The 24,263-nt window shown below is 68.2% G+C and overlaps 14 non-coding genes across 14 annotated transcripts; 5 read left to right on the top strand and 9 right to left on the bottom strand.

The window, feature by feature from the left end:
* Window positions 1-4,006: 4,006 nt before the first annotated feature.
* Window positions 4,007-4,078, bottom strand: TRNAE-CUC (transfer RNA glutamic acid (anticodon CUC)). Its single transcript has one exon. It is a non-coding gene; the product is annotated as a tRNA-Glu (tRNA).
* A 278-nt stretch (window positions 4,079-4,356) lies between these two features.
* On the bottom strand, window positions 4,357-4,428 carry TRNAG-UCC (transfer RNA glycine (anticodon UCC)). The gene has a single exon. It is a non-coding gene; the product is annotated as a tRNA-Gly (tRNA).
* Window positions 4,429-5,169: 741 nt separating this feature from the next.
* TRNAD-GUC (transfer RNA aspartic acid (anticodon GUC)) lies at window positions 5,170-5,241 on the bottom strand. The gene has a single exon. It is a non-coding gene; the product is annotated as a tRNA-Asp (tRNA).
* A 559-nt stretch (window positions 5,242-5,800) lies between these two features.
* TRNAL-CAG (transfer RNA leucine (anticodon CAG)) lies at window positions 5,801-5,883 on the top strand. Its single transcript has one exon. It is a non-coding gene; the product is annotated as a tRNA-Leu (tRNA).
* A 1,493-nt stretch (window positions 5,884-7,376) lies between these two features.
* Window positions 7,377-7,447, top strand: TRNAG-GCC (transfer RNA glycine (anticodon GCC)). Its single transcript has one exon. It is a non-coding gene; the product is annotated as a tRNA-Gly (tRNA).
* Window positions 7,448-12,473: 5,026 nt separating this feature from the next.
* TRNAE-CUC (transfer RNA glutamic acid (anticodon CUC)) lies at window positions 12,474-12,545 on the bottom strand. Its single transcript has one exon. It is a non-coding gene; the product is annotated as a tRNA-Glu (tRNA).
* A 278-nt stretch (window positions 12,546-12,823) lies between these two features.
* On the bottom strand, window positions 12,824-12,895 carry TRNAG-UCC (transfer RNA glycine (anticodon UCC)). Its single transcript has one exon. It is a non-coding gene; the product is annotated as a tRNA-Gly (tRNA).
* Window positions 12,896-13,636: 741 nt separating this feature from the next.
* Window positions 13,637-13,708, bottom strand: TRNAD-GUC (transfer RNA aspartic acid (anticodon GUC)). The gene has a single exon. It is a non-coding gene; the product is annotated as a tRNA-Asp (tRNA).
* A 559-nt stretch (window positions 13,709-14,267) lies between these two features.
* TRNAL-CAG (transfer RNA leucine (anticodon CAG)) lies at window positions 14,268-14,350 on the top strand. Its single transcript has one exon. It is a non-coding gene; the product is annotated as a tRNA-Leu (tRNA).
* Window positions 14,351-15,838: 1,488 nt separating this feature from the next.
* On the top strand, window positions 15,839-15,909 carry TRNAG-GCC (transfer RNA glycine (anticodon GCC)). The gene has a single exon. It is a non-coding gene; the product is annotated as a tRNA-Gly (tRNA).
* Window positions 15,910-20,934: 5,025 nt separating this feature from the next.
* Window positions 20,935-21,006, bottom strand: TRNAE-CUC (transfer RNA glutamic acid (anticodon CUC)). The gene has a single exon. It is a non-coding gene; the product is annotated as a tRNA-Glu (tRNA).
* A 278-nt stretch (window positions 21,007-21,284) lies between these two features.
* On the bottom strand, window positions 21,285-21,356 carry TRNAG-UCC (transfer RNA glycine (anticodon UCC)). The gene has a single exon. It is a non-coding gene; the product is annotated as a tRNA-Gly (tRNA).
* A 741-nt stretch (window positions 21,357-22,097) lies between these two features.
* On the bottom strand, window positions 22,098-22,169 carry TRNAD-GUC (transfer RNA aspartic acid (anticodon GUC)). The gene has a single exon. It is a non-coding gene; the product is annotated as a tRNA-Asp (tRNA).
* Window positions 22,170-22,728: 559 nt separating this feature from the next.
* On the top strand, window positions 22,729-22,811 carry TRNAL-CAG (transfer RNA leucine (anticodon CAG)). The gene has a single exon. It is a non-coding gene; the product is annotated as a tRNA-Leu (tRNA).
* The last annotated feature ends 1,452 nt before the right edge of the window (window positions 22,812-24,263 follow it).

Genomic DNA, 24,263 nt, shown 5'->3' with positions numbered 1-24,263 from the left:
CAGAGGAAAGCTCTGTTGCTCTTCTACTGTAAGCACAGTCTTTCCTATCTCTTGATCCGACTTCAACTTCGTCCCTCCCTGCCTTTCCCCTTGGGTAGCCCTATGTACGTTTTCGGGGTCTCCAGGTCGCTTTCCCCTTTGCGCATAGATTCGTCTGTATTCGTCGTTAAGAGTCCACAGAGCTTTCTCCCGATCCAAGCGACTCACTTCACTGAGCGGACCCTTCTGTGGGTCCGTCTGACCTTGCGGCCCATGGCGATGGCGGCTCCTTCTTGAGGGCTGCGTCATATTCCACGGTACAGATATCCCTCACCTTCTTGTGCCGGCCACGTGCCGACGGGCACTTGGGCGTTTCCCGCGGGTCTCGGCTCCGGCACAGAGGGCTGCGGTGACCCTGGGGGATGCCTGCATCTCTCCCCATTAGGGGTATTTGTCGTCTTTTCCCGACGCGTGCCCAGGGTTGGCTTTCCTGGATCATAATGGAAGCTCTTCTTTTTCCTATTGCTGGACTGATCCTCGACTGACTGACTTCGACGGAGTAGCACTTGTCCTGGAAGCGTAGTTGATCTACAACCTGGTGTGCGTTTCCGCTGTACAGCGTTGGGGTTCAGTCCTGTCTGTGGGTGGGTGGGGGGGGGCTCATGTGTTCAGCTCTTTTCCATTGCGGGTGATGACAGCATATGGGATCTCATTCCCTGCGGTATCCCGCGTGTCCTTGTTCCTCCTCCCCTTCCTACGCAGTACTGGTACGGTTGATCCGTTGAGCCCGGCTCCTCAATCATCCCTCGGTCCCTGACTGCGCCCTTGGGAAGCCCCAAGCGGCTTTCCTGTGTCTGAGAGTCTGTGGCTGGTTGGCCCAGGGATTCATTTGTACAACACTTTAGAGTCCACCCATCCGTGACCTTGTCTGTTTGACTTCCCTCACCAAGGGTAATATTCTGCAGCTCCAGCCGCCGTTGCTGCCAGTGACACTATCTGCCTCTTGTGGACGGCTCGGTGACATCCCATTCTCTCCCTTTCTCTGATACTGCATCTTGGTGGCTGAGCCTTTGGGGATGGGCACTAGGGTTTTCTCCACGTCTCGGCTATGGCAAACGGTGCTGCTGTGACTGTGGGGGTTGCATGTGTCTTTCCGAATGAAGAGCTGCGCCTTTCGTGGATATGTACCCAGGGTGGGGTTGGCATAGCTCACCTGTTTTCCGCTGACTTCATTGCCTGCTGAGTTAGTTTTCTTTTGAAAGCTTACTCCGACGTCGTAGTCACGGTTGTTGCGGAAGTACAGTGGATTCCCAATATTGTGCTGGTTTCCGGTGGACCGCAGTGTGATCCTGTTTTGCTTGTGCAGATCTCGAGTGTCATATATGGTTTCAGATTCTTTTCCACTTGAGGTTACTCCAGGGCACTGACGCTGATTCCCTGTGTTGAACTGGATAACCTTGGCGCTTCTCCCTTTAGACAGGGTCCTGCGTATCTGTGCGTTGCAGCTCCCCAGTCATCCCTCCAGCGCTGCCTTTCCGCTTGCGTTACCCTAAGGTGGGTTTCTGCGTGAGTCGGTTTCTCCTGGCAAATAGCTTCGTTTTGTATTATTTTCCATGCTCCACATGCCTCGGTCCAACGCGGTCTGACATTCTCCGCCGAGTGTAAGAGTCTCCAGCTGCATCATTGCTTGTGACAACTGGCAATTCTTGACGTGTTTCTGATGCCTGAGTGATGGCGCCATGCTGCATCGATGCCACCCCTTCTTGGGCCCGCCGTGTGTGGCTGGGCGCTGGGGTTTGCTCCGTGTACGGGCCCTGGCAGGCGGTGCTGCCGAGGCGGTGGCGGTGTCCGGACCCTCAGACCTCCCCGAGGTTTGCCCTCTGCGGGCGTGTACCCTGGAGGGCTGACTGTGCCCGGTCACATGGGAGCTCTCCTTGGCCCTCATGAAATCACAGCCACCTGCGCTGCCAGCCACCCCCGCCCCATCCCACCCTGAGGCCCCAGCAGTGTCACCCCCGACACTGGACACTCCCTCCCGATGGGTGGTGACTTTGGTCTCTGGGGCGGTACGGTGGGCCCACCCATCTCGGACCGGGTCTGGCCCCCAGCTGGCGCTGGCGCTCCGTTTCTGTCCTTCGCTTGCCTGCGTCCTAGCCTCCGCCCAGAGCCACAGCCCGCCGCCGAGCCTGAGCAGCCTGTGGCACCGAGCACCAGTGTGGCTCGCCCCCGCTCACCCGCCACCCGACCCAAATGGAGTGCTCACCCGCCATCTTCCTCACGCCACAGCCCCGTCACTGTCACGGCCTGCCCTCTGCCTTTCCCGCCAGACTCCAGGCTCGGCCCCACCTCCCCACCCAACATCCCCCTGGAGCTCGGGCTATCCCTCACACGTCCTGCCCTGGCCTGCCCTGCCCTGGCGTTCACCAGTGCGGGCCTCCCTCTGGCTCCGCAGCCCCAGCCCAACCCCCACGCCCACCCCTACCTACCGCAGATCCGTCCCAGCCTCTCACATGTGCCTGGCACGGCTTCGCCGCCGCGCCCATGCTTCTGTAGAGGCCCTGCTCGAGTGGCCTGCCGATCTTTCGGCCAGGTCCCCGAGAGCCCCACGCCGCCCCTTCCCGCCGGCCGTCCATGCAGACGCCCCGACCAAGCACCCCGGGGCCTGCCTCCCAGCTCCCTGCTCGCCGCCGCGCCCTCTGCTCGCGATCGCCCTGCCCGGGTCCCTGATCCACGTGGGGCGCCCACCAGCCATGGCCCCAAGCACCTTCCTCCGATACTCTCCCCCATGCACTCTGACGCCCACAGCCCCGGCAGGGGCCTCGAGGAAACCTCCTTTGGCGACGGCAAGCACACGTCGGGCCACGGGGGCTCCTTTCCCACAGGGCACTCGCCTTTGTGCCATCGCACCCGAGTGTGCCGCCCTCGCCGCACGTTGGTGCCTTTCGTCTGCCGTCCACTTCCCCTCCGAAGGACACAGTCCTTGAACAGACGTGAAACCCTTTGGGGATAGACCAGCCGAGACGGGGCCAAGAGGAGACTGTGCTGGAGGATCACCCTCGCGCAGAGTTCCTAGGGGAAGACGGTGACAGGGTGGGGAGAGGGATGGAGTGGATCCTGGATAGACAGTTTGGAGGGCGCTCTGTGTGTGTGTGTGTGTGTGTGTGTGTGTGTGTGCACCCGAGTGCCCACCTTTGGTTACGAGTGGGGGAGGGAGGCCTGGGTAAATCTTGCCTCAGTCCAGTAGGATTGAGAGCTGTGGTCAGGCAAGGGAAACAGCACGATGGTCGGGTTGTCCTCCCTGGCAGGCATCGCTGCCCCCGGGCGACTGAACTGCTACCCATGCCTCCCGGGCGCCGTGGTCCGCCTCCCAGAGCCCACTCAAGACCAGAACCCTCTTGGAGTCGCCAGCGGCACACGGGAGTCACAGCCAGCCCGGGACCTGGCACGCACTGGCCAAGCCGCCCAGAGAGGTGGCTGGCATGAGAGACACGACAAGGCAGGCGGTCCGTGGCCACGGCCCCCACTCCCAGAGGCAGATCCCCCTCGCTCACCTTCGGCTGTGGCCACCGCCCCTGCCGCTGCTGGCCCCCAGCTGGCGACCGCCACAGCCCACGCCCCTACCCCCAGCCCTACCCCCACCCCTACCGCCGCCGGCCCTATCCAAGCCCACCTCCTCACCACCACCCACAGCAGGAGAACCAGCACAAGCCCAGGAGCATCACCGCCACCACCAGGGGCAGCAGCCGCAGCCCCTCAGGAGGGAGGGAGGCGGGGGGTGGGGTTGGGGGGGGGGGCTGGTGGATGGGAGGCCTCAGGCGCGTCGTGGTGGAAGCGGCGCGAGGTTGCCACTGCGGCCAAAACCTTTGCCCCGCGGGACGGCGGAGGTGGCCTGAATCGTGCTGGGGCTGGACGGGCAGGGTCCCGGGGGCCTCTGGCGCAGCGCTGAGCAAGCGTAGGCTAAGAAAAGGGTGGCAGGGTGTCCATCGAGGACGTGGGCAGGTGGCAGGCGGAGAGGAAGAAGAAAGGCTTCCCTGACCGGGAATCGAACCCGGGCCGCGGCGGTGAGAGCGCCGAATCCTAACCACTAGACCACCAGGGAGCGTCGGGGTTCAGCCCTCGCCTGCTCCTGGTGAGCCCCGCGCCTCCATGCCACCCGCCCGTGCCACCTTGCTGCCCACACCCGGCCTTTGCAAGTCCAGCCGCCTGCCCTGCCGTGCCGTCTTGCTTTCAGCACCCTCAAAACACCCCGCGCGCCGCCGGCTTCTCGCACACACGCCAAAAGCCGCCGGCCAGCGGGCTGGCTCCCTGCTCCCACCTCTCTGTCCCCCGAACGCCCCTGCCGGGAGAGCGCTGGAACTCAGCAAAAGGTCGGCCCGCTGCGTTGGCCGGGAATCGAACCCGGGTCAACTGCTTGGAAGGCAGCTATGCTCACCACTATACCACCAACGCTCCACAGCCCGGGCGGCCGCCAGACGCCGGCCCCGGGCTCGCCCCAGCATACTCTCGCCGCCGCCTCCGCATCCCTGCCCCGACGCCCCGTCAGCCGGAGGCTTGCGCCGCCGCCGCCGGCGCTCCCAGCAGCCACGCGGCGCCCCAAGCGCGCCAGCGCCACGCGGTCGCCGGGAATCCACCGGCCCCACCGCCCCAGGGCGGCGCCCCCGCGGCCTTGCGGCCCTCCGGCCCTTCGCTCCCCGCCGCGGCCCGCCAACGCCTCCCCGCCCTCACCCCCGGCGGGCAACGCGGGGCGCGCAGCTTCCAGCACCCAGCTGGCCAAAGCGCTACTCCACCGGGCGCTGGGCGAGGCCACTTCCCACGACGACAAGGGGACACGGGACCCACCTGCCTGCACGCGGCGGGGCCGTCGCGAGCCTACGAGCCCACTCAGGCAGCCACTGGGGGTCGGCGCGTGGGCGGGCGGCCGGCCGGCCGCCAGATCCGGCTATGGTCGGGCAAGGCCGTGGGGTCGCCAAGGAGGCCCTCGCTCCGCCGTGGCGACCGTGCGCCCGCCGACGACAAAGGGCTCAGGCTGGAGCGCTGCACGGGCAGAGGGGGTCGCCGGGAGCTAGGCCGGGCACCGCCGTCGGCGGCGCCCTGGCGCCTCGCCCAAAGACGTCGGGAGGAGGCGAAGGGCCCTCCGGGGCCTGGCGGCAGGACAGAGAGCGACCGCGGCCACCAAAAAGGGTGTGTTGCCTCCCCGTCGGGGAATCGAACCCCGGTCTCCCGCGTGACAGGCGGGGATACTCACCACTATACTAACGAGGACGGCGGCGACCGTCCTGCCGCCCGGCCGCCCTCGGGCTCTCGGGCTGCCTGCCCACGCCTCCCCTTGCCCAGCACGGGCCGCCGGCCACCACGGGTCCCGACCCAACCGCGCACCAGACCAACCGCCTCGGTCACAGCGGCAGCCCGCCACCCCGACAGGGACCCGGACCCCCGGGGCACTGGACCCTCCCCAGCGCGCCGCCTCTTGCCTCCAACGCGGGCGTTCCGCCGGGAGAAGGGGGCGCGAGAAGGCAAGCGGGGCTGCGACGACACGGTGGGCGCGCGCCGGCCGGCGTCGGGCCAGGACAGGCGCGGGTGGGGAGGGGCCGGCCCGCCCAGGGCCCTCTGGGTCCGCGGCGCGAGCGGCGGCGGAGCCAGGCGCCTCGGCCGGCCGCCGCGCGCCGGCTCCGTCGACCCCCACTCCGGACGCCCGCCCGCCTGCCTGCCTGCCTGCCTGCCTGCCTGGCGTGGCGCCGCCCGCGGCCCGCCAAGGGCGCCGGTGCTCGCGCCGCGTCGGGTCCCAGCCAGGCGAGCGGCCACGCGCCCAGCCAGGCCCGCCGTCAGGATGGCCGAGCGGTCTAAGGCGCTGCGTTCAGGTCGCAGTCTCCCCTGGAGGCGTGGGTTCGAATCCCACTCCTGACAAGCCAGCCTTTTGGCCCGCCGGACAAACGCACCCGTCCTCCGCGCGCCACTGCCTTTCTCCACACACGCCCTCCCGCCGCCACCTGCACCCCCACAGAAGGCACCTTCAGTCCTTCTCAGCGCATCTTTCCTCGCCAGCTGGCTGCAGCTGCAGCTGCTGCTTTTCCTGCCTCCCTGCCTCCCCCTGGCCCACACTCGCCCACCCTCCCACTTCCACTCCCACAGCCCCGCCGCGCCCCGCCCCCGGCCGCGCCGAAGCACGCAGCCCCGCGGCGGGTGGCAAGCCCTCCTCCCTTCGCCGGCGCTCCGACTTCTGCCCGGGGAACGGCCTACTCGCCCTCGCAGCCTTGCTTCCACGGCTGCCCCCGCCAGCTCTCCCGCCAGGCCGGCACCCCGTCCTCCGCGCCCGCCCCGCCGGCCCGCCTGCGCTCCCCAGCCACAGCGAGGCGGCCGAGCCCCCGCCTTGCCCGCCAAGGGGCTGCCGCGTGCCCTCGACCCTTCTCCGCCGTGCGTTCTTGGCCGGGCCGCAACCTGCCTGCCGCCCGCCCTGGACGCGTGCCATCCAGCCTTCCTGCTGGCCAGCGCACACCGGCCTTCCTTGCACGAGTCCGTCCCGGGAAGGGTGCTCCGCTGGGGAGGGAGCGGAAGCCCTGCGTGCCCGTCCAGCCCACCCCCCGGCGCCCGGCCCGCGCCCCCGACCTCGGCGCCACGGCGCCCGTTCCCGTGGGAAGCCGCTGCCCCGGCCGGAGCCAAGCCCGCCCTGGCGCGCTCCCTGCCTCTCAGCCCGCAGTCCCCGAGCCAGGAGCCGCGCTGCCAAAGGGCCCCTGCTCACCACCACCACCCCGTCAGAGCCGGACCCCGGGAGCGCAGTCGGCCAGAGCGCAGGAGCCAGGCTCACACGCCTTTGGGTCCCTGGGCCTGAGCGCGGGTCTAAGGATGGGATGGCGGGGGGAGGGCGGGTAGGGGGCGGTGGCGGAGGCGCTCGGAGGCGTCGCCCTCCCGCGCTCGCGCTTCCCGCACAGACCGAGCCCGGCGTCCCTTCCCCCGCCCGCTCTCGCACGCCCCACCCCGGCACGGCCGGAAAGCCAGCCCGCCAGAGGGACTTTGGGTCGGGACCCGGCGGTCGCTGAGAGGCACGTCTGCGCGCGGCCGCAGCGACCACGCAGCGCCTGCACCTCACAGGGATCCCGGCGCCGGGCAGACGGCGTCGGCTCCCGGCGCCCTCACGCGACACCGACAGGGTCGCGGCGGCCGTGGTCGGCGCAGAAGGCGCCGGACGGGCCGCGTGGGCCCGTGTCCCGTCGCCCCGGGCTCCCTCCGAGAGCGCCGCGCCCCGGGGTCCTGCACGTGCCCGGATCCTGTCTTACAGGTCGCCCGCCCGTCGTCTCCTGCCGCAACGGGGCAGAGAGATGCCCACGGGCGAGCAGTGAGCAGCGGCGGGCGGGTGGCGGCCAGCGCCTGAGGGGCAGCGACGGGCGGCGCTGGCCACCGGTGCATGGGTGGTTCAGTGGTAGAATTCTCGCCTGCCACGCGGGAGGCCCGGGTTCGATTCCCGGCCCATGCAGCCCCAGCGTCCCCTTTTGGTCCCACGGTGCGGCCCCAGAGCCCAACTAGGTCTGCCCGCTGAAACGCGCTCGAGGCAGCGCTCCTGCAAACGCTGGCTGGCTACCTGCCGCCCGCTGCCTCTCCCACACAGACGCCCAGGACCCCTCCCCACCTCACCCACAAAAGGCCCTGCTGCCAAGCCTTCGTGGCCCCAAACCCTGCGGGCTCAGCCGCCCGTGCGTCCAGGCACCTTTCTTGTGTTTGCTCGCGTCCTCACCCGGACCCAGCCGAGGGCTCGGGGACTGCACTGGCAGGAATACCCCACCGCTGGCAGCCGCCCGCACCACACTTCATCTTTCACAACGTCCGTCTCCAAGCTCCCTGCCTCACTCTCCCCACACTCCGAGAGAAATCAATCACACTACGTTTGCACAGCCAGGAGCAAGGGAGCTGCCACATCTGGCAAGCATACCTCCCTTTTGCCTGCAGGGTCCCTGGACCACGTCTTGCAGGACGAGTTCCAAAGAAGTCCACCAGCTGCCGGCCCTCGCCCTCGGGCCTGGCCTCGGCAGAAATAGGTTTCCAACAGCAACGCCCTCACCGCCTCAAACACCACCCCTTCCCCCTGAAACCCTCTTGCGCGCCTCACCTCAGCATCAGCCCTGCCCCAAGAGCACCCCCACCTCAGCCTGCAGCCTCACCGTCCCCCTACTCCCCCACATGCACCCATCCCACCCCCAGCTCCCCGCCTCCCCCATCTCCACACACCCCGCCCCCCACGCCCCGTTCCTCCCTGAGCCGTTCCAAATCCCACTCTTGCCAAGGAACCTGCCTTTGCATCTGTCCCACTGGCCTGCCTCCCCCCACCCCCCGCTTCAAGCCACGGCCTGCTCCTTTTTCTGCTTCTTCGAACACAAGTAGAACGGATTCACATTCCTGGGTGAGTCTCAGGTGCCCGGCAAAGTGATTCAGTCCCCTGTTCTTTGCCAGGTGGTCTTCCAGTGTAGGTGAAGGCGAGATACAGATACACTTCTCCTGCTACAGAGGAAAGCTCTGTTGCTCTTCTACTGTAAGCACAGTCTTTCCTATCTCTTGATCCGACTTCAACTTCGTCCCTCCCTGCCTTTCCCCTTGGGTAGCCCTATGTACGTTTTCGGGGTCTCCAGGTCGCTTTCCCCTTTGCGCATAGATTCGTCTGTATTCGTCGTTAAGAGTCCACAGAGCTTTCTCCCGATCCAAGCGACTCACTTCACTGAGCGGACCCTTCTGTGGGTCCGTCTGACCTTGCGGCCCATGGCGATGGCGGCTCCTTCTTGAGGGCTGCGTCATATTCCACGGTACAGATATCCCTCACCTTCTTGTGCCGGCCACGTGCCGACGGGCACTTGGGCGTTTCCCGCGGGTCTCGGCTCCGGCACAGAGGGCTGCGGTGACCCTGGGGGATGCCTGCATCTCTCCCCATTAGGGGTATTTGTCGTCTTTTCCCGACGCGTGCCCAGGGTTGGCTTTCCTGGATCATAATGGAAGCTCTTCTTTTTCCTATTGCTGGACTGATCCTCGACTGACTGACTTCGACGGAGTAGCACTTGTCCTGGAAGCGTAGTTGATCTACAACCTGGTGTGCGTTTCCGCTGTACAGCGTTGGGGTTCAGTCCTGTCTGTGGGTGGGTGGGGGGGGGCTCATGTGTTCAGCTCTTTTCCATTGCGGGTGATGACAGCATATGGGATCTCATTCCCTGCGGTATCCCGCGTGTCCTTGTTCCTCCTCCCCTTCCTACGCAGTACTGGTACGGTTGATCCGTTGAGCCCGGCTCCTCAATCATCCCTCGGTCCCTGACTGCGCCCTTGGGAAGCCCCAAGCGGCTTTCCTGTGTCTGAGAGTCTGTGGCTGGTTGGCCCAGGGATTCATTTGTACAACACTTTAGAGTCCACCCATCCGTGACCTTGTCTGTTTGACTTCCCTCACCAAGGGTAATATTCTGCAGCTCCAGCCGCCGTTGCTGCCAGTGACACTATCTGCCTCTTGTGGACGGCTCGGTGACATCCCATTCTCTCCCTTTCTCTGATACTGCATCTTGGTGGCTGAGCCTTTGGGGATGGGCACTAGGGTTTTCTCCACGTCTCGGCTATGGCAAACGGTGCTGCTGTGACTGTGGGGGTTGCATGTGTCTTTCCGAATGAAGAGCTGCGCCTTTCGTGGATATGTACCCAGGGTGGGGTTGGCATAGCTCACCTGTTTTCCGCTGACTTCATTGCCTGCTGAGTTAGTTTTCTTTTGAAAGCTTACTCCGACGTCGTAGTCACGGTTGTTGCGGAAGTACAGTGGATTCCCAATATTGTGCTGGTTTCCGGTGGACCGCAGTGTGATCCTGTTTTGCTTGTGCAGATCTCGAGTGTCATATATGGTTTCAGATTCTTTTCCACTTGAGGTTACTCCAGGGCACTGACGCTGATTCCCTGTGTTGAACTGGATAACCTTGGCGCTTCTCCCTTTAGACAGGGTCCTGCGTATCTGTGCGTTGCAGCTCCCCAGTCATCCCTCCAGCGCTGCCTTTCCGCTTGCGTTACCCTAAGGTGGGTTTCTGCGTGAGTCGGTTTCTCCTGGCAAATAGCTTCGTTTTGTATTATTTTCCATGCTCCACATGCCTCGGTCCAACGCGGTCTGACATTCTCCGCCGAGTGTAAGAGTCTCCAGCTGCATCATTGCTTGTGACAACTGGCAATTCTTGACGTGTTTCTGATGCCTGAGTGATGGCGCCATGCTGCATCGATGCCACCCCTTCTTGGGCCCGCCGTGTGTGGCTGGGCGCTGGGGTTTGCTCCGTGTACGGGCCCTGGCAGGCGGTGCTGCCGAGGCGGTGGCGGTGTCCGGACCCTCAGACCTCCCCGAGGTTTGCCCTCTGCGGGCGTGTACCCTGGAGGGCTGACTGTGCCCGGTCACATGGGAGCTCTCCTTGGCCCTCATGAAATCACAGCCACCTGCGCTGCCAGCCACCCCCGCCCCATCCCACCCTGAGGCCCCAGCAGTGTCACCCCCGACACTGGACACTCCCTCCCGATGGGTGGTGACTTTGGTCTCTGGGGCGGTACGGTGGGCCCACCCATCTCGGACCGGGTCTGGCCCCCAGCTGGCGCTGGCGCTCCGTTTCTGTCCTTCGCTTGCCTGCGTCCTAGCCTCCGCCCAGAGCCACAGCCCGCCGCCGAGCCTGAGCAGCCTGTGGCACCGAGCACCAGTGTGGCTCGCCCCCGCTCACCCGCCACCCGACCCAAATGGAGTGCTCACCCGCCATCTTCCTCACGCCACAGCCCCGTCACTGTCACGGCCTGCCCTCTGCCTTTCCCGCCAGACTCCAGGCTCGGCCCCACCTCCCCACCCAACATCCCCCTGGAGCTCGGGCTATCCCTCACACGTCCTGCCCTGGCCTGCCCTGCCCTGGCGTTCACCAGTGCGGGCCTCCCTCTGGCTCCGCAGCCCCAGCCCAACCCCCACGCCCACCCCTACCTACCGCAGATCCGTCCCAGCCTCTCACATGTGCCTGGCACGGCTTCGCCGCCGCGCCCATGCTTCTGTAGAGGCCCTGCTCGAGTGGCCTGCCGATCTTTCGGCCAGGTCCCCGAGAGCCCCACGCCGCCCCTTCCCGCCGGCCGTCCATGCAGACGCCCCGACCAAGCACCCCGGGGCCTGCCTCCCAGCTCCCTGCTCGCCGCCGCGCCCTCTGCTCGCGATCGCCCTGCCCGGGTCCCTGATCCACGTGGGGCGCCCACCAGCCATGGCCCCAAGCACCTTCCTCCGATACTCTCCCCCATGCACTCTGACGCCCACAGCCCCGGCAGGGGCCTCGAGGAAACCTCCTTTGGCGACGGCAAGCACACGTCGGGCCACGGGGGCTCCTTTCCCACAGGGCACTCGCCTTTGTGCCATCGCACCCGAGTGTGCCGCCCTCGCCGCACGTTGGTGCCTTTCGTCTGCCGTCCACTTCCCCTCCGAAGGACACAGTCCTTGAACAGACGTGAAACCCTTTGGGGATAGACCAGCCGAGACGGGGCCAAGAGGAGACTGTGCTGGAGGATCACCCTCGCGCAGAGTTCCTAGGGGAAGACGGTGACAGGGTGGGGAGAGGGATGGAGTGGATCCTGGATAGACAGTTTGGAGGGCGCTCTGTGTGTGTGTGTGTGTGTGTGTGTGTGTGTGCACCCGAGTGCCCACCTTTGGTTACGAGTGGGGGAGGGAGGCCTGGGTAAATCTTGCCTCAGTCCAGTAGGATTGAGAGCTGTGGTCAGGCAAGGGAAACAGCACGATGGTCGGGTTGTCCTCCCTGGCAGGCATCGCTGCCCCCGGGCGACTGAACTGCTACCCATGCCTCCCGGGCGCCGTGGTCCGCCTCCCAGAGCCCACTCAAGACCAGAACCCTCTTGGAGTCGCCAGCGGCACACGGGAGTCACAGCCAGCCCGGGACCTGGCGCGCACTGGCCAAGCCGCCCAGAGAGGTGGCTGGCATGAGAGACACGACAAGGCAGGCGGTCCGTGGCCACGGCCCCCACTCCCAGAGGCAGATCCCCCTCGCTCACCTTCGGCTGTGGCCACCGCCCCTGCCGCTGCTGGCCCCCAGCTGGCGACCGCCACAGCCCACGCCCCTACCCCCAGCCCTACCCCCACCCCTACCGCCGCCGGCCCTATCCAAGCCCACCTCCTCACCACCACCCACAGCAGGAGAACCAGCACAAGCCCAGGAGCATCACCGCCACCACCAGGGGCAGCAGCCGCAGCCCCTCAGGAGGGAGGGAGGCGGGGGGTGGGGTTGGGGGGGGGGGCTGGTGGATGGGAGGCCTCAGGCGCGTCGTTGTGGAAGCGGCGCGAGGTTGCCACTGCGGCCAAAACCTTTGCCCCGCGGGACGGCGGAGGTGGCCTGAATCGTGCTGGGGCTGGACGGGCAGGGTCCCGGGGGCCTCTGGCGCAGCGCTGAGCAAGCGTAGGCTAAGAAAAGGGTGGCAGGGTGTCCAGCGAGGACGTGGGCAGGTGGCAGGCGGAGAGGAAGAAGAAAGGCTTCCCTGACCGGGAATCGAATCCGGGCCGCGGCGGTGAGAGCGCCGAATCCTAACCACTAGACCACCAGGGAGCGTTAGGGTTCAGGCCTCGCCTGCTCCTGGTGAGCCCCGCGCCTCCATGCCACCCGCCCGTGCCACCTTGCTGCCCACACCCGGCCTTTGCAAGTGCAGCCGCCTGCCCTGCCGTGCCGTCTTGCTTTCAGCACCCTCAAAACACTGCGCGCGCCGCCGGCTTCTCGCACACACGCCAAAAGCCGCCGGCCAGCGGGCTGGCTCCCTGCTCCCACCTCTCTGTCCCCCGAACGCCCCTGCCGGGAGAGTGCTGGAACTCAGCAAAAGGTCGGCCCGCTGCGTTGGCCGGGAATCGAACCCGGGTCAACTGCTTGGAAGGCAGCTATGCTCACCACTATACCACCAACGCTCCACAGCCCGGGCGGCCGCCAGACGCCGGCCCCGGGCTCGCCCCAGCATACTCTCGCCGCCGCCTCCGCATCCCTGCCCCGACGCCCCGTCAGCCGGAGGCTTGCGCCGCCGCCGCCGGCGCTCCCAGCAGCCACGCGGCGCCCCGAGCGCGCCAGCGCCACGCGGTCGCCGGGAATCCACCGGCCGCACCGCCCCAGGGCGGCGCCCCCGCGGCCTTGCGGTCCTCCGGCCCTTCGCTCCCCGCCGCGGCCCGCCAACGCCTCCCCGCCCTCACCCCCGGCGGGCAACGCGGGGCACGCAGCTTCCAGCACCCAGCTGGCCAAAGCGCTACTCCACCGGGCGCTGGGCGAGGCCACTTCCCACGACGACAAGGGGACACGGGACCCACCTGCCTGCACGCGGCGGGGCCGTCGCGAGCCTACGAGCCCACTCAGGCAGCCACTGGGGGTCGGCGCGTGGGCGGGCGGCCGGCCGGCCGCCAGATCCGGCTATGGTCGGGCAAGGCCGTGGGGTCGCCAAGGAGGCCCTCGCTCCGCCGTGGCGACCGTGCGCCCGTCGACGACAAAGGGCTCAGGCTGGAGCGCTGCACGGGCAGAGGGGGTCGCCGGGAGCTAGGCCGGGCACCGCCGTCGGCGGCGCCCTGGCGCCTCGCCCAAAGACGTCGGGAGGAGGCGAAGGGCCCTCGGGGGCCTGGCGGCAGGACAGAGAGCGACCGCGGCCACCAAAAAGGGTGTGTTGCCTCCCCGTCGGGGAATCGAACCCCGGTCTCCCGCGTGACAGGCGGGGATACTCACCACTATACTAACGAGGACGGCGGCGACCGTCCTGCCGCCCGGCCGCCCTCGGGCTCTCGGGCTGCCTGCCCACGCCTCCCCTTGCCCAGCACGGGCCGCCGGCCACCACGGGTCCCGACCCAACCGCGCACCAGACCAACCGCCTCGGTCACAGCGGCAGCCCGCCACCCCGACAGGGACCCGGACCCCCGGGGCACTGGACCCTCCCCAGCGCGCCGCCTCTTGCCTCCAACGCGGGCGTTCCGCCGGGAGAAGGGGGCGCGAGAAGGCAAGCGGGGCTGCGACGACACGGTGGGCGCGCGCCGGCCGGCGTCGGGCCAGGACAGGCGCGGGTGGGGAGGGGCCGGCCCGCCCAGGGCCCTCTGGGTCCGCGGCGCGAGCGGCGGCGGAGCCAGGCGCCTCGGCCGGCCGCCGCGCGCCGGCTCCGTCGACCCCCACTCCGGACGCCCGCCCGCCTGCCTGCCTGCCTGCCTGCCTGCCTGGCGTGGCGCCGCCCGCGGCCCGCCAAGGGCGCCGGTGCTCGCGCCGCGTCGGGTCCCAGCCAGGCGAGCGGCCACGCGCCCAGCCAGGCCCGCCGTCAGGATGGCCGAGCGGTCTAAGGCGCTGCGTTCAGGTCGCAGTCTCCCCTGGAGGCGTGGGTTCGAATCCCACTCCTGACAAGCCAGCCTTTTGGCCCGCCGGACAAACGCACCCGTCCTCCGCGCGCCACTGCCTTTCTCCACACACGCCCTCCCGCCGCCACCTGCACCCCCACAGAAGGCACCTTCAGTCCTTCTCAGCGCATCTTTCCTCGCCAGCTGGCTGCAGCTGCAGCTGCTGCTTTTCCTGCCTCCCTGCCTCCCCCTGGCCCACACTCGCCCACCCTCCCACTTCCACTCCCACAGCCCCGCCGCGCCCCGCCCCCGGCCGCGCCGAAGCACGCAGCCCCGCGGCGGGTGGCAAGCCCTCCTCCCTTCGCCGGCGCTCCGACTTCTGCCCGGGGAACGGCCTACTCGCCCTCGCAGCCTTGCTTCCACGGCTGCCCCCGCCAGCTCTCCCGCCAGGCCGGCACCCCGTCCTCCGCGCCCGCCCCGCCGGCCCGCCTGCGCTCCCCAGCCACAGCGAGGCGGCCGAGCCCCCGCCTTGCCCGCCAAGGGGCTGCCGCGTGCCCTCGACCCTTCTCCGCCGTGCGTTCTTGGCCGGGCCGCAACCTGCCTGCCGCCCGCCCTGGACGCGTGCCATCCAGCCTTCCTGCTGGCCAGCGCACACCGGCCTTCCTTGCACGAGTCCGTCCCGGGAAGGGTGCTCCGCTGGGGAGGGAGCGGAAGCCCTGCGTGCCCGTCCAGCCCACCCCCCGGCGCCCGCGCCCCCGACCTCGGCGCCACGGCGCCCGTTCCCGTGGGAAGCCGCTGCCCCGGCCGGAGCCAAGCCCGCCCTGGCGCGCTCCCTGCCTCTCAGCCCGCAGTCCCCGAGCCAGGAGCCGCGCTGCCAAAGGGCCCCTGCTCACCACCACCACCCCGTCAGAGCCGGACCCCGGGAGCGCGGTCGGCCAGAGCGCGGGAGCCAGGCTCACACGCCTTTGGGTCCCTGGGCCTGAGCGCGGGTCTAAGGATGGGATGGCGGGGGGAGGGCGGGTAGGGGGCGGTGGCGGAGGCGCTCGGAGGCGTCGCCCTCCCGCGCTCGCGCTTCCCGCACAGACCGAGCCCGGCGTCCCTTCCCCCGCCCGCTCTCGCACGCCCCACCCCGGCACGGCCGGAAAGCCAGCCCGCCAGAGGGACTTTGGGTCGGGACCCGGCGGTCGCTGAGAGGCACGTCTGCGCGCGGCCGCAGCGACCACGCAGCGCCTGCACCTGACAGGGATCCCGGCGCCGGGCAGACGGCGTCGGCTCCCGGCGCCCTCACGCGACACCGACAGGGTCGCGGCGGCCGTGGTCGGCGCAGAAGGCGCGGGACGGGCCGCGTGGGCCCGCGTCCCGTCGCGCCGGGCTCCCTCCGAGAGCGGCGCGCCCCGGGGTCCTGCACGTGCCCGGATCCTGTCTTACAGGTCGCCCGCCCGTCGTCTCCTGCTGCAACGGGGCAGAGAGATGCCCACGGGCGAGCAGTGAGCAGCGGCGGGCGGGTGGCGGCCAGCGCCTGAGGGGCAGCGACGGGCGGCGCTGGCCACCGGTGCATGGGTGGTTCAGTGGTAGAATTCTCGCCTGCCACGCGGGAGGCCCGGGTTCGATTCCCGCCCCATGCAGCCCCAGCGTCCCCTTTTGGTCCCACGGTGCGGCCCCAGAGCCCAACTAGGTCTGCCCGCTGAAACGCGCTCGAGGCAGCGCTCCTGCAAACGCTGGCTGGCTACCTGCCGCCCGCTGCCTCTCCCACACAGACGCCCAGGACCCCTCCCCACCTCACCCACAAAAGGCCCTGCTGCCAAGCCTTCGTGGCCCCAAACCCTGCGGGCTCAGCCGCCCGTGCGTCCAGGCACCTTTCTTGTGTTTGCTCGCGTCCTCACCCGGACCCAGCCGAGGGCTCGGGGACTGCACTGGCAGGAATACCCCACCGCTGGCAGCCGCCCGCACCACACTTCATCTTTCACAACGTCCGTCTCCAAGCTCCCTGCCTCACTCTCCCCACACTCCGAGAGAAATCAATCACACTACGTTTGCACAGCCAGGAGCAAGGGAGCTGCCACATCTGGCAAGCATACCTCCCTTTTGCCTGCAGGGTCCCTGGACCACGTCTTGCAGGACGAGTTCCAAAGAAGTCCACCAGCTGCCGGCCCTCGCCCTCGGGCCTGGCCTCGGCAGAAATAGGTTTCCAACAGCAACGCCCTCACCGCCTCAAACACCACCCCTTCCCCCTGAAACCCTCTTGCGCGCCTCACCTCAGCATCAGCCCTGCCCCAAGAGCACCCCCACCTCAGCCTGCAGCCTCACCGTCCCCCTACTCCCCCACATGCACCCATCCCACCCCCAGCTCCCCGCCTCCCCCATCTCCACACACCCCGCCCCCCACGCCCCGTTCCTCCCTGAGCCGTTCCAAATCCCACTCTTGCCAAGGAACCTGCCTTTGCATCTGTCCCACTGGCCTGCCTCCCCCCACCCCCCGCTTCAAGCCACGGCCTGCTCCTTTTTCTGCTTCTTCGAACACAAGTAGAACGGATTCACATTCCTGGGTGAGTCTCAGGTGCCCGGCAAAGTGATTCAGTCCCCTGTTCTTTGCCAGGTGGTCTTCCAGTGTAGGTGAAGGCGAGATACAGATACACTTCTCCTGCTACAGAGGAAAGCTCTGTTGCTCTTCTACTGTAAGCACAGTCTTTCCTATCTCTTGATCCGACTTCAACTTCGTCCCTCCCTGCCTTTCCCCTTGGGTAGCCCTATGTACGTTTTCGGGGTCTCCAGGTCGCTTTCCCCTTTGCGCATAGATTCGTCTGTATTCGTCGTTAAGAGTCCACAGAGCTTTCTCCCGATCCAAGCGACTCACTTCACTGAGCGGACCCTTCTGTGGGTCCGTCTGACCTTGCGGCCCATGGCGATGGCGGCTCCTTCTTGAGGGCTGCGTCATATTCCACGGTACAGATATCCCTCACCTTCTTGTGCCGGCCACGTGCCGACGGGCACTTGGGCGTTTCCCGCGGGTCTCGGCTCCGGCACAGAGGGCTGCGGTGACCCTGGGGGATGCCTGCATCTCTCCCCATTAGGGGTATTTGTCGTCTTTTCCCGACGCGTGCCCAGGGTTGGCTTTCCTGGATCATAATGGAAGCTCTTCTTTTTCCTATTGCTGGACTGATCCTCGACTGACTGACTTCGACGGAGTAGCACTTGTCCTGGAAGCGTAGTTGATCTACAACCTGGTGTGCGTTTCCGCTGTACAGCGTTGGGGTTCAGTCCTGTCTGTGGGTGGGTGGGGGGGGGCTCATGTGTTCAGCTCGTTTCCATTGCGGGTGATGACAGCATATGGGATCTCATTCCCTGCGGTATCCTGCGTGTCCTTGTTCCTCCTCCCCTTCCTACGCAGTACTGGTACGGTTGATCCGTTGAGCCCGGCTCCTCAATCATCCCTCGGTCCCTGACTGCGCCCTTGGGAAGCCCCAAGCGGCTTTCCTGTGTCTGAGAGTCTGTGGCTGGTTGGCCCAGGGATTCATTTGTACAACACTTTAGAGTCCACCCATCCGTGACCTTGTCTGTTTGACTTCCCTCACCAAGGATAATATTCTGCAGCTCCAGCCGCCGTTGCTGCCAGTGACACTATCTGCCTCTTGTGGACGGCTCGGTGACATCCCATTCTCTCCCTTTCTCTGATACTGCATCTTGGTGGCTGAGCCTTTGGGGATGGGCACTAGGGTTTTCTCCACGTCTCGGCTATGGCAAACGGTGCTGCTGTGACTGTGGGGGTTGCATGTGTCTTTCCGAATGAAGAGCTGCGCCTTTCGTGGATATGTACCCAGGGTGGGGTTGGCATAGCTCACCTGTTTTCCGCTGACTTCATTGCCTGCTGAGTTAGTTTTCTTTTGAAAGCTTACTCCGACGTCGTAGTCACGGTTGTTGCGGAAGTACAGTGGATTCCCAATATTGTGCTGGTTTCCGGTGGACCGCAGTGTGATCCTGTTTTGCTTGTGCAGATCTCGAGTGTCATATATGGTTTCAGATTCTTTTCCACTTGAGGTTACTCCAGGGCACTGACGCTGATTCCCTGTGTTGAACTGGATAACCTTGGCGCTTCTCCCTTTAGACAGGGTCCTGCGTATCTGTGCGTTGCAGCTCCCCAGTCATCCCTCCAGCGCTGCCTTTCCGCTTGCGTTACCCTAAGGTGGGTTTCTGCGTGAGTCGGTTTCTCCTGGCAAATAGCTTCGTTTTGTATTATTTTCCATGCTCCACATGCCTCGGTCCAACGCGGTCTGACATTCTCCGCCGAGTGTAAGAGTCTCCAGCTGCATCATTGCTTGTGACAACTGGCAATTCTTGACGTGTTTCTGATGCCTGAGTGATGGCGCCATGCTGCATCGATGCCACCCCTTCTTGGGCCCGCCGTGTGTGGCTGGGCGCTGGGGTTTGCTCCGTGTACGGGCCCTGGCAGGCGGTGCTGCCGAGGCGGTGGCGGTGTCCGGACCCTCAGACCTCCCCGAGGTTTGCCCTCTGCGGGCGTGTGCCCTGGAGGGCTGACTGTGCCCGGTCACATGGGAGCTCTCCTTGGCCCTCATGAAATCACAGCCACCTGCGCTGCCAGCCACCCCCGCCCCATCCCACCCTGAGGCCCCAGCAGTGTCACCCCCGACACTGGACACTCCCTCCCGATGGGTGGTGACTTTGGTCTCTGGGGCGGTACGGTGGGCCCACCCATCTCGGACCGGGTCTGGCCCCCAGCTGGCGCTGGCGCTCCGTTTCTGTCCTTCGCTTGCCTGCGTCCTAGCCTCCGCCCAGAGCCACAGCCCGCCGCCGAGCCTGAGCAGCCTGTGGCACCGAGCACCAGTGTGGCTCGCCCCCGCTCACCCGCCACCCGACCCAAATGGAGTGCTCACCCGCCATCTTCCTCACGCCACAGCCCCGTCACTGTCACGGCCTGCCCTCTGCCTTTCCCGCCAGACTCCAGGCTCGGCCCCACCTCCCCACCCAACATCCCCCTGGAGCTCGGGCTATCCCTCACACGTCCTGCCCTGGCCTGCCCTGCCCTGGCGTTCACCAGTGCGGGCCTCCCTCTGGCTCCGCAGCCCCAGCCCCAACCCCCACGCCCACCCCTACCTACCGGATATCCGTCCCAGCCTCTCACATGTGCCTGGCACGGCTTCGCCGCCGCGCCCATGCTTCTGTAGAGGCCCTGCTCGAGTGGCCTGCCGATCTTTCGGCCAGGTCCCCGAGAGCCCCACGCCGCCCCTTCCCGCCGGCCGTCCATGCAGACGCCCCGACCAAGCACCCCGGGGCCTGCCTCCCAGCTCCCTGCTCGCCGCCGCGCCCTCTGCTCGCGATCGCCCTGCCCGGGTCCCTGATCCACGTGGGGCGCCCACCAGCCATGGCCCCAAGCACCTTCCTCCGATACTCTCCCCCATGCACTCTGACGCCCACAGCCCCGGCAGGGGCCTCGAGGAAACCTCCTTTGGCGACGGCAAGCACACGTCGGGCCACGGGGGCTCCTTTCCCACAGGGCACTCGCCTTTGTGCCATCGCACCCGAGTGTGCCGCCCTCGCCGCACGTTGGTGCCTTTCGTCTGCCGTCCACTTCCCCTCCGAAGGACACAGTCCTTGAACAGACGTGAAACCCTTTGGGGATAGACCAGCCGAGACGGGGCCAAGAGGAGACTGTGCTGGAGGATCACCCTCGCGCAGAGTTCCTAGGGGAAGACGGTGACAGGGTGGGGAGAGGGATGGAGTGGATCCTGGATAGACAGTTTGGAGGGCGCTCTGTGTGTGTGTGTGTGTGTGTGTGTGTGTGCACCCGAGTGCCCACCTTTGGTTACGAGTGGGGGAGGGAGGCCTGGGTAAATCTTGCCTCAGTCCAGTAGGATTGAGAGCTGTGGTCAGGCAAGGGAAACAGCACGATGGTCGGGTTGTCCTCCCTGGCAGGCATCGCTGCCCCCGGGCGACTGAACTGCTACCCATGCCTCCCGGGCGCCGTGGTCCGCCTCCCAGAGCCCACTCAAGACCAGAACCCTCTTGGAGTCGCCAGCGGCACACGGGAGTCACAGCCAGCCCGGGACCTGGCGCGCACTGGCCAAGCCGCCCAGAGAGGTGGCTGGCATGAGAGACACGACAAGGCAGGCGGTCCGTGGCCACGGCCCCCACTCCCAGAGGCAGATCCCCCTCGCTCACCTTCGGCTGTGGCCACCGCCCCTGCCGCTGCTGGCCCCCAGCTGGCGACCGCCACAGCCCACGCCCCTACCCCCAGCCCTACCCCCACCCCTACCGCCGCCGGCCCTATCCAAGCCCACCTCCTCACCACCACCCACAGCAGGAGAACCAGCACAAGCCCAGGAGCATCACCGCCACCACCAGGGGCAGCAGCCGCAGCCCCTCAGGAGGGAGGGAGGCGGGGGGTGGGGTTGGGGGGGGGTGCTGGTGGATGGGAGGCCTCAGGCGCGTCGTGGTGGAAGCGGCGCGAGGTTGCCACTGCGGCCAAAACCTTTGCCCCGCGGGACGGCGGAGGTGGCCTGAATCGTGCTGGGGCTGGACGGGCAGGGTCCCGGGGGCCTCTGGCGCAGCGCTGAGCAAGCGTAGGCTAAGAAAAGGGTGGCAGGGTGTCCAGCGAGGACGTGGGCAGGTGGCAGGCGGAGAGGAAGAAGAAAGGCTTCCCTGACCGGGAATCGAACCCGGGCCGCGGCGGTGAGAGCGCCGAATCCTAACCACTAGACCACCAGGGAGCGTCGGGGTTCAGCCCTCGCCTGCTCCTGGTGAGCCCCGCGCCTCCATGCCACCCGCCCGTGCCACCTTGCTGCCCACACCCGGCCTTTGCAAGTGCAGCCGCCTGCCCTGCCGTGCCGTCTTGCTTTCAGCACCCTCAAAACACCGCGCGCGCCGCCGGCTTCTCGCACACACGCCAAAAGCCGCCGGCCAGCGGGCTGGCTCCCTGCTCCCACCTCTCTGTCCCCCGAACGCCCCTGCCGGGAGAGCGCTGGAACTCAGCAAAAGGTCGGCCCGCTGCGTTGGCCGGGAATCGAACCCGGGTCAACTGCTTGGAAGGCAGCTATGCTCACCACTATACCACCAACGCTCCACAGCCCGGGCGGCCGCCAGACGCCGGCCCCGGGCTCGCCCCAGCATACTCTCGCCGCCGCCTCCGCATCCCTGCCCCGACGCCCCGTCAGCCGGAGGCTTGCGCCGCCGCCGCCGGCGCTCCCAGCAGCCACGCGGCGCCCCAAGCGCGCCAGCGCCACGCGGTCGCCGGGAATCCACCGGCCCCACCGCCCCAGGGCGGCGCCCCCGCGGCCTTGCGGCCCTCCGGCCCTTCGCTCCCCGCCGCGGCCCGCCAACGCCTCCCCGCCCTCACCCCCGGCGGGCAACGCGGGGCGCGCAGCTTCCAGCACCCAGCTGGCCAAAGCGCTACTCCACCGGGCGCTGGGCGAGGCCACTTCCCACGACGACAAGGGGACACGGGACCCACCTGCCTGCACGCGGCGGGGCCGTCGCGAGCCTACGAGCCCACTCAGGCAGCCACTGGGGGTCGGCGCGTGGGCGGGCGGCCGGCCGGCCGCCAGATCCGGCTATGGTCGGGCAAGGCCGTGGGGTCGCCAAGGAGGCCCTCGCTCCGCCGTGGCGACCGTGCGCCCGCCGACGACAAAGGGCTCAGGCTGGAGCGCTGCACGGGCAGAGGGGGTCGCCGGGAGCTAGGCCGGGCACCGCCGTCGGCGGCGCCCTGGCGCCTCGCCCAAAGACGTCGGGAGGAGGCGAAGGGCCCTCCGGGGCCTGGCGGCAGGACAGAGAGCGACCGCGGCCACCAAAAAGGGTGTGTTGCCTCCCCGTCGGGGAATCGAACCCCGGTCTCCCGCGTGACAGGCGGGGATACTCACCACTATACTAACGAGGACGGCGGCGACCGTCCTGCCGCCCGGCCGCCCTCGGGCTCTCGGGCTGCCTGCCCACGCCTCCCCTTGCCCAGCACGGGCCGCCGGCCACCACGGGTCCCGACCCAACCGCGCACCAGACCAACCGCCTCGGTCACAGCGGCAGCCCGCCACCCCGACAGGGACCCGGACCCCCGGGGCACTGGACCCTCCCCAGCGCGCCGCCTCTTGCCTCCAACGCGGGCGTTCCGCCGGGAGAAGGGGGCGCGAGAAGGCAAGCGGGGCTGCGACGACACGGTGGGCGCGCGCCGGCCGGCGTCGGGCCAGGACAGGCGCGGGTGGGGAGGGGCCGGCCCGCCCAGGGCCCTCTGGGTCCGCGGCGCGAGCGGCGGCGGAGCCAGGCGCCTCGGCCGGCCGCCGCGCGCCGGCTCCGTCGACCCCCACTCCGGACGCCCGCCCGCCTGCCTGCCTGCCTGCCTGCCTGCCTGGCGTGGCGCCGCCCGCGGCCCGCCAAGGGCGCCGGTGCTCGCGCCGCGTCGGGTCCCAGCCAGGCGAGCGGCCACGCGCCCAGCCAGGCCCGCCGTCAGGATGGCCGAGCGGTCTAAGGCGCTGCGTTCAGGTCGCAGTCTCCCCTGGAGGCGTGGGTTCGAATCCCACTCCTGACAAGCCAGCCTTTTGGCCCGCCGGACAAACGCACCCGTCCTCCGCGCGCCACTGCCTTTCTCCACACACGCCCTCCCGCCGCCACCTGCACCCCCACAGAAGGCACCTTCAGTCCTTCTCAGCGCATCTTTCCTCGCCAGCTGGCTGCAGCTGCAGCTGCTGCTTTTCCTGCCTCCCTGCCTCCCCCTGGCCCACACTCGCCCACCCTCCCACTTCCACTCCCACAGCCCCGCCGCGCCCCGCCCCCGGCCGCGCCGAAGCACGCAGCCCCGCGGCGGGTGGCAAGCCCTCCTCCCTTCGCCGGCGCTCCGACTTCTGCCCGGGGAACGGCCTACTCGCCCTCGCAGCCTTGCTTCCACGGCTGCCCCCGCCAGCTCTCCCGCCAGGCCGGCACCCCGTCCTCCGCGCCCGCCCCGCCGGCCCGCCTGCGCTCCCCAGCCACAGCGAGGCGGCCGAGCCCCCGCCTTGCCCGCCAAGGGGCTGCCGCGTGCCCTCGACCCTTCTCCGCCGTGCGTTCTTGGCCGGGCCGCAACCTGCCTGCCGCCCGCCCTGGACGCGTGCCATCCAGCCTTCCTGCTGGCCAGCGCACACCGGCCTTCCTTGCACGAGTCCGTCCCGGGAAGGGTGCTCCGCTGGGGAGGGAGCGGAAGCCCTGCGTGCCCGTCCAGCCCACCCCCCGGCGCCCGGCCCGCGCCCCCGACCTCGGCGCCACGGCGCCCGTTCCCGTGGGAAGCCGCTGCCCCGGCCGGAGCCAAGCCCGCCCTGGCGCGCTCCCTGCCTCTCAGCCCGCAGTCCCCGAGCCAGGAGCCGCGCTGCCAAAGGGCCCCTGCTCACCACCACCACCCCGTCAGAGCCGGACCCCGGGAGCGCGGTCGGCCAGAGCGCAGGAGCCAGGCTCACACGCCTTTGGGTCCCTGGGCCTGAGCGCGGGTCTAAGGATGGGATGGCGGGGGGAGGGCGGGTAGGGGGCGGTGGCGGAGGCGCTCGGAGGCGTCGCCCTCCCGCGCTCGCGCTTCCCGCACAGACCGAGCCCGGCGTCCCTTCCCCCGCCCGCTCTCGCACGCCCCACCCCGGCACGGCCGGAAAGCCAGCCCGCCAGAGGGACTTTGGGTCGGGACCCGGCGGTCGCTGAGAGGCACGTCTGCGCGCGGCCGCAGCGACCACGCAGCGCCTGCACCTGACAGGGATCCCGGCGCCGGGCAGACGGCGTCGGCTCCCGGCGCCCTCACGCGACACCGACAGGGTCGCGGCGGCCGTGGTCGGCGCAGAAGGCGCGGGACGGGCCGCGTGGGCCCGCGTCCCGTCGCCCCGGGCTCCCTCCGAGAGCGCCGCGCCCCGGGGTCCTGCACGTGCCCGGATCCTGTCTTACAGGTCGCCCGCCCGTCGTCTCCCGCTGCAACGGGGCAGAGAGATGCCCACGGGCGAGCAGTGAGCAGCGGCGGGCGGGTGGCGGC

Source organism: Ovis canadensis, chromosome 1, assembly GCF_042477335.2.
Source record: "Ovis canadensis isolate MfBH-ARS-UI-01 breed Bighorn chromosome 1, ARS-UI_OviCan_v2, whole genome shotgun sequence".
In the NCBI taxonomy this organism is placed as follows: domain Eukaryota; kingdom Metazoa; phylum Chordata; class Mammalia; order Artiodactyla; family Bovidae; genus Ovis; species Ovis canadensis.
Note: the sequence above shows the minus strand (reverse complement) of the source record. Positions and strands in the feature narration are given on the sequence as shown.